Genomic DNA, 11,913 nt, shown 5'->3' on the forward strand with positions numbered 1-11,913 from the left:
TTATCTGAAAGACTGCTTATTTTCTTCTACAAATTATCATTATTACTATCACTATTAATACTTTAAGTTTTAAAAACATTTACAGTAAATTATGTTAGTAAAACATTGATTTTTACCATGGTAGCTAACATCATAAACATCAAATTCAATATCCAATTTAATGTTAACTTGTTTTAATTGGCAATCTCTTTCAACTAAATTAGAAATTTTCAAGTCAAAATTTAAAAGAATTCCACCATATGTTATTTACAAGGGCTCCCCCATATTTCCTAGCTCACAGTCATCTTTTAAGTTCCAACTGTTGTATTCTCAGCAGGACTTGCAAACTTCGCAAGCTTGAGGCTGTGCATTTCCAGGATGGCTGCTGCTGGTCTCCATTTTAACCACTCGGGTCTCAAAAGAACAGATAGAACTAAACAAAATCAGCCCGTAGGGTTCAAATGTGAGCAGACAAAGCCAACTAAGTATATTCAGAGAAGATTTAGTCTAACTTGATCTAGCACTAACTAATATATATATATATTAGAAAATAGCTGTACAGTTACAGAAACAAAGGATCATTTTCTTAGTGGACAAATGAGCAATAGTTCAGTCATTAATTCTGCAACCATTCTGTCACCTTTTCCTTGATGTAACCATACTGTTTTAGTGGAATCAATTTCAATCATTCTTCAAACTCTATTTCATTTTTTTTTTTCCTTAACCCACTCAAATAGTCAGAATGCCTTCCTGACCCCATTAATCTGATGGGACAAGATTTGTTAAGTATATCAGTTGCTTTCAAATGTGATCAAAATGGTTTCTGGAAACCCCCGAAGAAGAATCCACCCATCTGATGGCAGAGATTGAATACCCACTTTCTGATACTTTCCCTATCCGTATATCAGACCGTAAGTCTGTCCCACATAGTCTCTGAGACACAGGTCACCCGGATATGGGATTCATACACAAACCCTTGAAAGTCTTAATTGAACTGGCTATTCCTTTAAGATTACTAGCCACATACCCTATGAGAGAAAAAATAATAGCTGTGGCCTACCATCTCTTTATATCTCCAGAAAGGATTTGTTTTCCCCTTTGCTATCACTACCAGTGCTCCTTTCTGCTTTCAAACAGATGAATAGGTAAGGATATCCCTTGGGACAAGACAAGAGATATTAATAGGTTTTTTCCTTCTTTACTTCTCTGCCATGCCAACTCTAATACTATCCTATCTCCACTCCCCAATGTTCATTTTACAGTAGAGAATCTATGCTTAGCATTATGACCAGCTTCATGAGGATGCAATCTGTGTAGTAGCAGAAGTCCTGATGCTGAGAAGGGTTCTATGCTTAATTTCAAGCTGTTGTCATCACCTTGAATTTTTTAACTTCAAATATAGAGCCCTCATTTTCATTTGTACTGGGCCCCACAAACCAAGTTGCCAGTCCTGGCCAACATTCTTCAGCCAAACCAGGCACCCTGACTCACACTATCTATTTTCTTACATAGTAAGGAATTATCAGTATATGTGGACAGTAATTTCCTAAAAGTTTAAGAGATGCTCTGTTACTTTTCTACCATAATCCTATAAATAAACTCCAATTTTGTCAGACTCAACTGCATTACCTAGGTCATGGCTATACACAGTGAAAAAGCGGACCACCAAATATCGCATACATGTGGAAATATTGTCTCCTATCCATAACTGAGATGGCCTGTACACACTGTGAGGAATTAATTCAAGGTACTAACATTTATAATCAACAGATGGGGGCGACTTTTCTCAAGGATAAACCACAATAACCACTACACACCCTTCAGTTTGGATAATTGGTTTACTACATATGATACCAACAAAATATTCATGAACCTTATAGAACCTGATAAACACAAATATTGCAGAAAAGCTCCAAGGAATGGAATCTTGTCATGTTCCTCAGTTAAAAAGACATTAAAATTAAAAGTGTTTGCTTTGTGAAAGACCTTGTGAAGAGGATAGAATGACAAGCTACAGATTGGAGTATGATATTTGCAAACCATATATTCAGCAAAGGACTTGTATCTAAGATATGTAAAGAACTTTGAAAACTCAACAGTAAAACAAACAAATGTGTCAGAAAATGGAAAAAAGACAAGAACACACATTTCACTAAAAAGAACAAGCAGATGGCAAATAAGTGCATCAAAATATTTTTAGCATCATTAACCATTAGGTAAAAGTAAATTAAAACCTCAGTGATATATCACTATATGCAACCAAAAATGGATTAAAAAATAGTGGCAACATCAAATATGGTGAGAATGCAGAGAAACTGGATCACTAGTCCATTGCCGGTGAGACTATAAAATGATATAGCCACTGGGCAGCAATAAAATGTAATGAACTTTTTTTACATGCAATAGCTTGGATAAATCTGGAGGTAATTATGTTGTGTGGGGAAAAAAGTCAATCTGAAGGTTATATAGTGAATGCATATACACATATATGTAGTTACATGCAGTATAATTTCACCTATATGATATTCTTAAAACGAAAAAAACAAATAGAAATGTAGACTATATTATTGACTTCCAGGGTTTCAGACTCTAGGTGGGTACGTATGGAAAGTAGGTAAGTGTGACTATAAAAAGGCCACACCAGAGATCTTAGTGGTGTTAGAAGCTTGATTATATTGATAACAATATTCTGGTTGTGACTTGTATTAGAGTTTGGTAAGATGTTACCATTGTTGGAAATTGAGTTAGGGTACACAGGATCTCTTCAGTATTTCCTACAACTGCATATGAATTAAAAATGACCTAAAATAAAAAGTTAAAACAATTCCTTCACATAGTTTCACATTTTACCATGCTACATTTAAGAAATTGATTTATCTATTTTTTTTTATTTTGTCCCTATTGGAATCAAGAAAGGCTCAAGTCAGTATTTTAGGTGTCTTAAAATAAGATAAAGTAAAGTTGTCTATTGAGATTCCAAGTCAGGTTGTAATTTCAGTTGTGCTTTTGGTCTGATAATTAATGGGGGCCATTAGATTAAGCAATTAATTATGTCTTTTGAGGCTTATTATTAATAATCTCTGTTCAGTTCCAGTTTTTTACTATGGGTAACAGTGTTATATTTCAATGTTTTGGCTGACCTTCCTTTTTATTTAGCAGATATAAGGTTACAAAAGTAGTTATAAAGAAATATGACATCTGTAGTTGATCTGATAATTGGTGTCTTTGATTCTCTAAAGGAATAATTGTGCTGGCTGACATTCAAACCAGTGTAAAGAGGAAACTGGAACCCTCACAAGAGGCTAATGCAGAGCTCTAGATTCAAATGATCTTGTTCAGGGTTTCTATAAACAAAGTTGGATTACTAAAAATGTAGTGACATTTGTAGTGTGGAAGAAAGAATGTGGGTAGTTCTACCACCTAAAATATAGGGTCAGGTAAGTCTCAATCTGTGAAGGGATTTCTTGCATATAGAAATTCAAAGGCCAAAATGAGCTAAAGTGGTCTTAAACATTATATATATGGTAGGAAATTTGCTCCACCAATGAATAAAACCTACCACAAAGCTACCCCAAGTTGGACAGCATGGGTTTTGTACACAACTAGACAAAAAGAGCAGGGATTTTTCTTAAGTATGTATCTCTCTTTATTTTCCTTTTTCCTCACTGGCTTCTATCTGACTTTTTGCTGTCTCATTTTCCTGATCTGTGAATATTGGAGTGCTCTGGAACTCAGACTTCAAAGGACTTATTTTTCTTTATACCTATTTTTAAATAATTTTAGTATTCTGAATTTATATATTTTCCAAAAGCATATAGGTCCAAATATTACATCTTCAGTCTCATTTCTATGGCAAACATCACTATTTGTCTACTGATGTTCATTCTCTCTGTCTTCCTTTTGGAACAGAAATACCTGAATTTTGACTGCATACATAGTCATGTAGTTAGGGACTGCAAAATTGATTCTTGAATGATGTAGGGGTTAGGGGAGCTGATTCCCAGTACAGTTGAAAATCCACATATAACATTTAACTCCTCCCAAAATGTAACTACTAATCGCTTACTATTGACTACACATATTACATAAAGTCACTTAATGCATATTTTGTATGTTATATGTAATATATATTATATTCTTACAATAAAGTATGCTAGAGAGAAGAAAATGGTATTAAAATTATAAGGATGAGAAAATACATTTGTAGTATTGTACTATATTTATTGATACTGTAGTTTATATCATCTATTCACAAGATCTATCATCTCTGTCAGAACCTACATCAGTATTGCCTTATATGAAGACATTTGAAGATACTGACCTTGAACATTGGAGTGATATAGCTACAGACCAAGGAATGCCAGTAGCTACCAGAAGCTGGAAAAGACAAGGAATGGATTATCCTCTAGAGCAGCTAGAGGGACTATATCCCTGCCAGCACCTTGATTTCAACCAAATAATACTGATTTTGGACTTCTGACTTCCAGAACTGTGAGATCCTGAAGGTGAAAGGGTATCTGGTTTCTCGCAGATACCTGGCAAACTGGTTGGTATGACTGCTCAGGACAGAGTAACCGTGATTCAAGAACAATGGGCTGACTATTTCTTAGGAGAAGCTGGCTGGAGAAAGAGGCACATATGGAGAACCAGTTGGAATTTGTTGCTGCAAAGTGAAAAAAGAGTCTACTCACAGCAGTGATGTTCAAATTGCTAGCAACAGTTTTCTCTCCAGTATTAGATTGGAAAAATAACTTCTGTGAGGATTAGGATGGATTCCTGAACACATTTTAGCTAACGTGGAAAATCAGAAGGGGTTCATAAAATTGTTTACCTCCCAGAGTGGCAGAATTCCAAGGAATTATTTAGAAAAACTACTATACCTTTGCGGATGGTGAAACCAGCATAGCAGTGGAATGCTGGCAGAGTAAACTCCCTGCAATTTTCAGCTATGGAAGAGAACCTAGAAATCACCCGTTCTGAGCCCTTCATTGTATAGATGTAAAATCTCAGCAGATTTTTCGACCCAACTCTAAATATTTACTTTGCAGTGTCGCTTCAGTGTCTATAGAGTTTTATTGGGTCAGGTGCTGATTCACGGCAATGAAAACAGAAGTGCATTTCTAGCACATAGGATAATCACAATCCCTCCATTGCTGGCCAGGGAGCACAAACTAAAATTCTCCCTATGCTCCAGACACATTTCTCCGGATGTGAGACACAGACACATTTGTAACCAGGGAATTAGCGGAACCTTGAGGCCGAACGCTAGTAGCTGGCGCATTTACTTTGAGAAATGAAGGCTTCCGGCTGATGAGGCGGTAACCTCAACTGGCGGTTTGGCAGGTCCTCAGCTCTCAGGTCCTCATTTGTTATGCTAACGCTGGGAAGCAGACTTGCTTCGGGATCACACTCTCCCATTGGCTGTTGAAGCCCTGGCTGTTGGGAGGGGGCTGCACGTTCAGCCAAAGGCTCTGCTGAGGGCCGCAGCGCAAGGCTTGGCATCTAGCGGACAGTGTGGTTGGAATTTGGCGCTGGGTCAGGTCCGGGTCCTCGGAGAATGGATGGTGTGTGGACGGCATGGTGTGGGAAATGCGACAAAGAGAAAAAAGTTGTCACCCCTCTGGGCCCAGCGTATCTTAGTTGCCTGGGTCAGTGGGATCCGGTGACAGAATATCTGTTTTGTGATGGCCATAAATTACAGCGGTAAGTGCTGAACCACATCACAGCGTGGAGGAACAGGTGAGGCAACAAGCTCTCCCTGGATGTGACTTCTGCTGCTGACCTGGTATGCTGGAAGCTCTTGGATGTAACTGGTGGCTTGGGACTTGATGAACTTAGACTATTCTATGACATGGGATTGGTCAAGTGTGTGACTCTTATCTTGGAGAGGAAGACAAGGTCTGTCAGGGTGTCCCTCAAGATCCTGGCCCAGGAGGTGAACATTCCAAATTGGATTGTTGAACTTCGCTGTGAGTTGACTCACAAGAAAGTGCCACATATAAATGACTGCTGCAGAGATTGCTATTTTGTCCTGCGTTGACTCCAGAAGGCCTCCTGGTGCTGTCAAGAGGAGAACAGCCTAAGAGAGAGACCTTGGGGTTAGAGGAGGACAAGGAAGAGGCAGATGAAGACATCCAGGAGGAATTAAAGAACACTGATGACAACATCACAGAATACAAACTAAAGCCTGAGTGAGGGGAAAAGTGCAGAGCTGGATGGCAGGGCCGATGGAGACAGCCAAGGTGACACAGAGGTTGATGTACATTGGAAAAAAGCTCAGAGACATATAGAGATCTATGAAAGAGCCCAAGGACTACTGGTAGCCTATGAAGAGGAGCAGTTTAAGGTGCTGGAGAAATTTAAGCATTTGCTTCAGGCCATTAAGGCATGGACTCACCTATCCCCACCTGTAGACCGTATGCTAGCAGAGCCCAAGGGCATTGCATGGGAGAACAGGGAAGCTGCGCTAGATGCTTTTCTGGTTGATGACTTTCTCATCCCCACTTTTGAGCAGTTAGCAGCTTTGCAGATAGAGTAAGAAGAAAACATGGACTTTAATGATATCTTGGTGCCAAAGCCATTCTCTCAATTCTGGGAGCCCCTGTTCCAGGGCCTGCACTCCCAGGCTTTGGACAAGCCCTGCTAGTGAGCATGCTCCCCAAGTTGTCAGCCTTGGGGAACAGTGGGATCTGGCCCAACTACATCTTCAGATGGACTGTTGAATTGACCTTGGCTAACACCAAGACTGGACAGAATGGTCACTGATTTTCTGCAGTCCGGTGGGAAACAAGGAAGAGCTGGAGGCTATTCAGCTGCTCTGCCCCCCTTGACTGGCCCTGGGTGGCTGAGTCCTGCTTGGACTCACGTTGCTGATGGGCCAGCCCCCATCTTCTTCAGGTCATTTTCAAAGCCATGGGCAAGTGTTGCCTGATGAAGAGCAGAGAAGCTGCTGCGCATCTGTTCCATTCATACTCAGAATGGAAAAATCATCCTGGTGCCTCAGAGGCCTCCCCCATTGGGAAGTCTGCATATACACTGGGCACCCTGCATGGGAGCCTCAAGCCAGCTGGTTCCAGCTCCAGGCCTGAAGGAGAAGCCAGCAGCAGGAGGAGAAGGGCAGCCTTACTTATGGTAAGAAAGATGAGAAGAAGGTGAAAGAAGTCTTGGAAGACCATAGAGAGGAGGAGGAAGAGGAAGAAGACGATCAAGAGAACTGGAAGGAGGAAGAAGATGAGAAAGAGGATGAAGATGATGAAGACGATGAAAAGGAAAATGGAATGGAGGTGAGGTCTTTCTCTCTGGGGGAGGGGTCCTCCAATGCCAAGAAGGCCAGGCTCCTGGCCCAGAAGAGAGGAGCTCCAGGGTTCTACGTGGCAAGTTGGTTCAGAAGATGAACTGACCTAATGCCAGGACAGACTGAGGCCCCAGCAGAGCTAATGCTGGAGAATTATGACACCATGTACCTTTTAGACCAGCCTGTGCTAATGTAGCAGCTGGAAACTCCCAAGGCGCAGAATGAGCACCCTGGGCCTAAACTGTGGCATCAGCACTGACTACAGTAGCAAAGGCAGCAGCAAGTTGGAAGGCCTTTCGTGGAGCCAGGGCCAGCTGCACTGGCTCAAACCTGGTCCGCAGCTCTTATGATATCCACTCTAGTACTATCTCCGCTGAGGCAGGAACCCACCCTCCAGTGCACCTCATGTTCCCTGAAACAATGAGGGAGACAGCGCTTGTCAGCCACATCAGCTCAGCATTCACCACAATGTCATTTTGCTTTGTTTTTATTATTAAAAAACAATAAACAGGAAAGTATTAAAAAATATTGTCTTATATGATACAAAACTCTGTAGATTTTATATATTTTGCTAACACTAGACATCAAAAATAGACAATGTAAGAAATAAATTCATATTTACTAACAGTATAGTGATTCAGGGATTGATTACAAAGAAGCAGCGATACTATTGCTTTATGGTAGCCTAATATGATTGGTACAATTGCTTCATGGTATCCTAGCCTATACACTAACGAATGAATTGTTTTAAAAATTTATGGCATACAGTATTATCATCATATTCATAATACAGTATTAAAAACATTGTTATATATTTTGAAAAATCACTTAACTGTAATGATAGGCTGATACACAGTTTTTCCAGTTATGGGGGAGAAAGAAGAGAGAGAGAGAGAGAAGGAGAAGCATATAGCATGGTAATGTAATTCTTTGGAAAAAAGTTATAAAACAGTATGAAAACCAACATGTTATTACTTTTATATGAAATATCATTCACCTTATGCCCATGTAATCATAAGCTATCCACTTCCATACAAGTTTTGCACACAATGCTCAGCACACAGGATACTTACTCAATGAGGATGATGACTCAAAAATGTCTCATACAGTTCTTGCTGCACAGTTACTAGATTTTTACATGAAGACACACATACACAGCAGATAAATTTATTAACTGTATGGCATGATAATTATTTACATTAAGTGGAAGTGGACCATCATAAGGTCTTCATGCTCATTGTCTTCACATTGAGTAGGCTGAGGAGGAGGAGGAAGAGGAAGAGGAAGAAGAAGGCTTGTCTTGTGGTCTCAGGGGTACAGAGATAAAGAGATGGAGGAGGGGGGAGAAGAGGCAGGAGAGATAGGCACACACAGTGTAAATTTAGAGAAATTCATTGTAATTTCTCTCTGACTTTACCTCTTCATTTCTCTAAAAATGTTTCTATATAGTACCAATTCCTCCATTGTTTGCTTTAGTTTAGTGCCTGTACCATGGAGGATTCATGTCATAAAGAAAATCAAAAACAGTCTTGAACAATCAGAACTCTTATGCCAAATTGTCTAATGTCAATTTGTTTTCTGGCTCTCCTTCAAGGTTTTCTTCCTCATCTCCGGGCACCAATTCGGGAGCACTCATCTCCATCAAGTCATCTTCTGTTAAATCCTCTGGTGTGGCATCCGTTACCCCTCAAATTTCTCCCAGATCTACATCTTGAAACTCTGTACCCTCTATGGTCATTGTTTTTACTCCAGCAGAAATTTGTTTTGGGCACGATGGCTTTCATGGCTTTTTCTCTAACAACAATGGCAGCTTCAGTGATGTAATTCTTCTAGACTTTCACAATGTTTTCTCTATAAGGGTTCTTTCCATAAAATTACCAAAGAGTACCATTTGTAATAAACTTGAAAGGTCCTTACAACACTCTTGCTCTCGAGGCTGAATTATGAATGTTGTGTTTGGAGGCCAGTAGACCACTTGACACCTTTGGTGTTGAACTCCTGGGGTCAGGGAAGGCCAGCGTAATTCCCTAAAGTCAAAAGAACTTTAAAAGGCAATCTCTTACAGGCAAGATACTTCTCAACATCTGGGACAGAGCATCAGTGGATCCAGAAAAAATGTTCTCCTTGTCCAAACCTTCTTGTTGTGCAACCAAAAGACTGGCACCTTGTGTTTATCTTTTCCCTTTAAGTCTCAGAGATTAGCAACTTTATAAATAAGGGCAGTCCTGAATGTAAACCTGGCTGCATCTACACAAAACAGTATGGTTAGCCTATCTCTTTCTGCCTTATATCCTGGTGCTCACTTCTCTTCTTTACTAATTCATGTCTTTTGTGGCATTTTTTTCCAGAATAGGGCACCTCTTGTCTGCATTAAAAACCTGTTCAGGCATATATCCTTTTCCTCGATTATTTTCTTACTGGGGTCTGGGAAATATTCTGCAGCTTCGTGGTTGGCAGAAGTTCCTTTCTTAGGTTATCTTGACAATTTTTAAGCCAAGCATCTTTCTGAAATTATCAAAACAGCATTTGCTGGCATTAAATTATCTAACTTTAGATCCTTCAATTTCCTTCTGCTTTATGTTGTCATATAATGACTTTGCTTTTTCTTAAATCATATCGAGTCTGTAGGTTAGCCTTTCTTATAGCAATCCTGCACCCAAATAAAGCTGCATTCTCAATACAAGATAAAAGGTATTTCATAAAAAGTTCAAGGTTTCCTTGCCTGCTGCTATAGTGGTAGTGATGTGTCACAAATTTCGTTTTCTTTTTTTACAATGGTCCTTGCACTGGATTCATTTACTCTCGAATGGTGAGCAACTGAAGCTTCAGACCACAATCTACAATACCTATCAAGCAGTTCAACTTTTTCTTGTAATGCCATGACTTGTTCTCTTTCTAGGGAGCACTTTCAGCATCTCTACTGGCACTTCATATGGGCCCCATGGTGTTATTCAGGGTTTACGGTATTGCACTAAAGATGATGAAAAATACACAAGAACTGCAAGAGATCACTTTTTACTGCAATATGAAATTTATTGGAGAGACAAACTACTTTCCCGAAGAATAGCATTACGCGACATTTTAAATGGATATTTGCAACAGTTGAGCTCACTGCAATAGCAACAGGATGTGGCTATAAAATTATTATAATAGTACAGTATGTACTACACTTAATTTTACACAGTTATGATTTAATACTGCATGTTTACATTTGTTTACATTTCTCCTGACTGAAAATAGCATCATGTATAGCCTGTGTGTGCATAAGTTTTCATCAATTTTAACTTTATATAATAGATTTGTGTTTATTTTTTACAAGTAAATAATAAAACAAACTTGTATCTATGTACATGTTTTTGCATTCAAGACAGTCTTAACTTTGTCTTACTTTCTTTGAAATATCTAGGCTGTGTGGTTTTTCTGAGTGTTTTTTTTTCAATTGTTACAAATCTGCAGTAGATTTCAACATATTTATTTTAAGCATTCTCATGAAATGGACCTGCATTTTTCAAACTCATGTTGTTCATGGTTCCACTGTATTTGTGTTGTCATCTTTCTGCTGTTACTATAAAATAAAACTATGGCTCCTAGAATGTCAATAGAAGCGTTGTGTTCAAACTCCAGGTCATCTTCTTAAAGAAGAAGCTATTTGTTCTGGAATTTCCTAATACCTTTAGTGTGGGCTCCACTTGAGACATGGTAGTAAGTTCTCCTCATGAGAAACAAGACAACATTTTGGAAAATCATGCAACAATAAGGCTGAAAAGAACCTGGATCCTGTAGTCACTCCTGACGCAGAAACATCTTTCTATTCCTGAAGGGCTTTCCCCTACAAAGCTTTGTGAGATAGAAACAAGTCTCTCTCTTTGTTAAACCACTATTTTTAGGAGTCTTTATTCTAGCACTGTATTCTGTACTTCATTTCATACACTCCCCTAATTTAATCCTGCCTCATTTTTTTTCATCCTTGACTCCTTTTACATCCCATATTTAAGCCTTAAGCTGGGTGTACTTTCAAAACAGATATAAAATCTGATCATTCTAACCTACTACATTGTCTAAATGACCATCACCTCCTACATAGGTTATTGTAATAGTAGTTTATTTGTTCTTCTTTGTCTTCCTCAAATTTATTTTCGAGTTAGCAGCTAGAGTGTTCCTTTAAAAACATGTCAAATTTTGTCACACACATGTTTAATTGCCTCCAATGGCTTCTGCCTTCCTATTGAGTTAAAAAATTTCTTACAAGAACTTACATACTATACTCTACTTCCAGCTCTGCAAACATATTTTCTTCACTTTACTCCTTACTCACATGTTGCTACAGATAGATTTTGGACAAGTTACTGAGGACATTTCCTTTTCAAGAACCTCCATTTGCCTGAAATTGTTTCAAGTAAGATGTCCACATGGCTTATTCTATCACTTTCTTTAGATCTCTTTTTAAGCATCATTTTATCAGTGAGGTCTTCTCTATAAAATATCAACTCCATACCATTTCCTCTTACTACCATTTTTAGTACTTTGGTTTATTTTTCTCCATAATATTTGCTACTTTTTGACTTATAATGACTTTACTTTTTCATATGAGCTTTATGGGGATAGAGGTGCTTTTTTGGGGGGGGTTACTTTATTTTGTT

The 11,913-nt window shown here is 38.8% G+C and overlaps 1 pseudogene; it reads left to right on the top strand.

The window, feature by feature from the left end:
* LOC129086814 (ribosomal biogenesis protein LAS1L-like) overlaps positions 1–7,623 on the top strand; it is a 106,217-nt pseudogene extending 98,594 nt beyond the window's left edge.
* The last annotated feature ends 4,290 nt before the right edge of the window (positions 7,624–11,913 follow it).

Source organism: Pteronotus mesoamericanus, unplaced genomic scaffold (genome assembly GCF_021234165.1).
Source record: "Pteronotus mesoamericanus isolate MK-2021 breed Mesoamerican mustached bat unplaced genomic scaffold, CSHL_Meso_final scaffold_45, whole genome shotgun sequence".
Lineage (NCBI taxonomy): Eukaryota > Metazoa > Chordata > Mammalia > Chiroptera > Mormoopidae > Pteronotus > Pteronotus mesoamericanus.